Source organism: Nyctereutes procyonoides, unplaced genomic scaffold, assembly GCF_905146905.1.
Source record: "Nyctereutes procyonoides isolate TBG_1078 unplaced genomic scaffold, NYPRO_anot_genome, whole genome shotgun sequence".
In the NCBI taxonomy this organism is placed as follows: Eukaryota; Metazoa; Chordata; class Mammalia; order Carnivora; family Canidae; genus Nyctereutes; species Nyctereutes procyonoides.
In genome coordinates, this window is record NW_026575024.1 from 16,607,485 (window position 1) to 16,611,379 (window position 3,895).

Here is a 3,895-nt window from a genome sequence, read left to right on the forward strand (position 1 = left end):
TTCACATATATACTTAGGAGTGGGAATTCTGAGTAATGTGGTAATTCTAGGCTTAGCTTTTTGAGAAAGCAAACCTCTCAAGCAGCCAATCCATTTTCCAGCCTGTTACATTCCAACCAGTGGTTTCTCCATACCCTTGCCAACAATGATTATTTTCCACTTTTGTGAGGACAGCTATCCTGGTGGGTGTGAGGTGCTAGCTCATTGTGGTTTTGATTGGCATTTCTCTAATGACAAATGCTGCTGAGCATCTTTTCATGTGTTTGTTGGCATCTGTACATCTTCTTTAGAGAAAGGTCTGGGCAAGTCCTCTGCCCATTTTGGTGGTGGTGGGGTTGTCTTTTTGTTGTTTGGTTTTTAAGAGATATATATTCTGGATATTGAACCCTTGTCAGATAGACAATTTGCAAGTATTTCCTCTCTTTCTTACTTTCCAAAGTATTTTGCAAATACTTTGCAAGTATTTTCTCACTTTCTTGATAAAGTCCTTTGATTCACATTAGTTTTTAATTTTAATGAACTTCAACTTGTTTTTTTGTTGTTGTTGCTTGTGTTTTTGGTGTCACCTCAAGACTTCACTGTCAATTCCAAAGTCACAGAGATTTACTTGTATATTTTATTCTTAGGGTTTTACAGTTTTAGCTCTTATATTTAGGTCATTGATTCATTTTGAGTTTGTTTTTTATATGGTATAAAGAAGGGATCTAACTGCATTATTTTCACATGTGGAGATCCCAGCACCTTTCGATGAAGAGACTGTTCTTTACCCATTAAGTGAGCATTCTTTTCAAAAAGTCAATTGGCCATGGATGTTTGGGGTTATTTTTGGACTCTCAATTCTCTTCAGTTGCTTTTTATGTCTGTCCTTGGGCCACTATCACACTGTTTTGATTACTTTGTATTTGTAGCAGGTTTTGAGGTTAAAAATCTTAGTCCTCCAACTTCGTTCTTTTTCAAGACTGTTTTGGCTTTTGGGGTCCTTTTGCTATTTCATATGGATATGAGGATAAGCTTTTCCATTCCTGCAAAAAAGGCCATTGGCATTTTTATAAGGTTTGAATCTGTAGGTCACTTTGGGTAGTGTTGACATGTTAATCATCTTAAGTCTTCCTATTCATGAACACAGATGTCTTTCCATTTATTTACATCTTCTTTCTTTCAGTAATGGTTTGTAGCTTTTAGTATATAAGCCCTTCACCTCCTTCTTTAAATTTATTCCTAGATATTTTATTCCTTTAGATGCTGTTATAAGTAGAATTGCTTTCTTGCTTTCCTTTTTTTTTTTTTGTTTATTTTTTGTTTATTTTTTTTTAAAGATTTTATTTATTTATTCATGATAGTAGGCAGAGGGAGAAGCAGGCTCCATGCAGGGAGCCCGACGTGGGATTCGATCCCGGGTCTCCAGGATCGCGTCCAGGCGCCAAAGCGCTGCACCACCCAGGGATCCCTCTTGCTTTCCTTTTTGGATTGTTTGTTCCGGGTATTATAGAAACACAAGTGACTTGATTTTTGTGTCTTAATCTTATACCCTGCAACTTTGCTAAAATTATTAGCATTAGCAGATTGTTCGTGGATTTTTGTATATGAGATCATGCCATCCATGAATAGAGGTAGTTTTACTTATTCCATTCCCATTTGGGTGCCCTTTATCTATTTCTCTTATCTAATTGCTCTGGCGAGAACTTCCAATACAATACTGAAAAGTAGTATTTTTTGAAATGAAAGAGGGTTTCCATGTCTTGTTTCAATCTTAGGGAGAAAGTCTTTTACCATTGAGTATATTATTAGCTGTGGGTTTTTTGTAGATGCCTTTTATCATGTTGAGAAAGTTCCCTCTATTCTCTAGTTTTCTGTTTTTACTATGAAATGGTTTTGGATTTTCAAAGATGCTTTTTCTGCATCAATTGAGATCATCATGTCCCCCCCCCCCTTTCATTCTAGTGATGTGGTGCACTACATTTCTTTTCTTTTTTAAGATTTTATTTATTTATTCATGAAAGACACAGAGAGAGGCAGAGGGAGAAGCAGGCTCCCTGGAGTGAGCCCAATGCAGGACTCGATCCCAGTACTCTGGGACCACGCCCTGAGCCAAAGGCAGATGCTCAACCACTGAGCCACTCAGGTGCCCCCTGACTTTAAACTACCTTGACATTTTTAGGATCTTCCTCTTTTTTGACTTATTCTTTCATTTTGATGGAACACATCCTCCAGTGGCTTTCTGAGGAAAGGTTCACAGGTTATAAAATTTTGAAACTTTGTATGTTTGAAAATGTTCTCCCTTCACATTTGATTGACAATTTGGCTGGGTACAGAAGTCTAGCATGGAAATAATTTTCCTTTGGAATTGTGAAGGTGTTGCTCCACTCTCTTGCTTCTACTATTGCTATTGAGAAGTTCAGTGCTACTGATTCATGTTCTTTTGGATGAGACTTGTTATTCCCTCTGGAAGCTTTTAAATCTTCTTTGTTCTCATTATTCTGATATTCACGATACTGTAGCTTGGTGTCATTCCTTCTACGCCTATTATGTTGGGCAGTGTGTAGCCTTTTAGTTTAGAGACTAGTATCTTTCAACTCTGTGAAGTTTACTTTCTTTTAAGTTTTTAAAAAATATATAATTTCTCTGTTCTTTTTTTTTTTTTAAAGATTTATTTATTCCTGAGAGACACACACACAGAGAGAGAGGTAGAGACACAGGCAGAGGGAGAAGCAGGCTCTCCACAGGGAGCCTGATGTGGGACTCGATCCCAGATCTCCAGGATCATGCCCTGGGCCAAAGGCAGGCGCTAAACTGCTGAGCCACCTGGGCTGCCCTCTGTATTCTCTCTTATTGGCATTTCTGTTAGTTGTATATTCGACCTCCAGCTGTCCTCTAATTTCTTATTCTTTCCTATTTTTCATTTGCTTGTCTTTTTATTCTACTTTCTGGGCAATATCCACATTATCTTTCAACCCATGTGTTGAATTATCTCTGCAATCAATTTTAAATTTCCAAAAGCCTTCTTGCCTCTCAGTTTCTTTTCCCTTTAGAACAGCCATAGCTGGTGGAGGAATAGCTTCTACAGGTGGAAGGATCAATGCCTCTACTGTGATGAGTAAGGAAAGAAGGAAGGATGGATATGGGTGGGAGGAGGCTGGCAGATGAGGTGGCAGGAAGATGGGGGTATTCCTTCTGATGAGTTCCATTTTTCTCTGTGATATAGACGATGAACACGTATAGTGAGACAACACCGAAGGTAATAGGGCAGGATGTTGGAGACGTGTGAAATGGGAAATCAGAGGTAACTCCTTAAAAAACCCAGCTGCTTCCCAGGCAGCCCTGGGGGTCCACGCTGAAGCCAGAGACTCATTCAACCATAGCACGGATCCGCTTAGCCAGGTGAGCTTCTGGTAGAGGTGGAGAGGATGGGCTTGGACAGCTCCACAGTTGGTATTCTAGCTAAGTAGTCTGGAAGAGCAGGGCAAAGAAATGAAGCATATTGACAAGAAAGGGGTTTATGGGATCAAACAGCATTTCTGCCACTTTTCCATTTGCTCCCAATATCTGGGAAACTCGAAGTCTAACTGTTCAGCTTGACACTTCTCCACCTGAAAGTTTGATGTTATTTTAAATACTGGAGGGCTTCATTTAATTTTCTGCCCCTGTCCATTTATAAATAGTCAAGGGTCAGGCCCTTTGCACACTGTTCTCAGGGGGTTCCCATTGTTTATATTTCTCAGGGTAGAGAAGTATACCCATTTATCTTTATCCTTTGTTTCTTATCTTTAAAATAGAAATAAGGACCCCCTTAACAACAAAAGAGAATGCTTTATTCTCTTCAGTAATGGCCCTATTGTTATTCATTTTGTGTTTTCTGGATGTTTTACCAAGAAAATAGAAACAGACTCTGACTGCA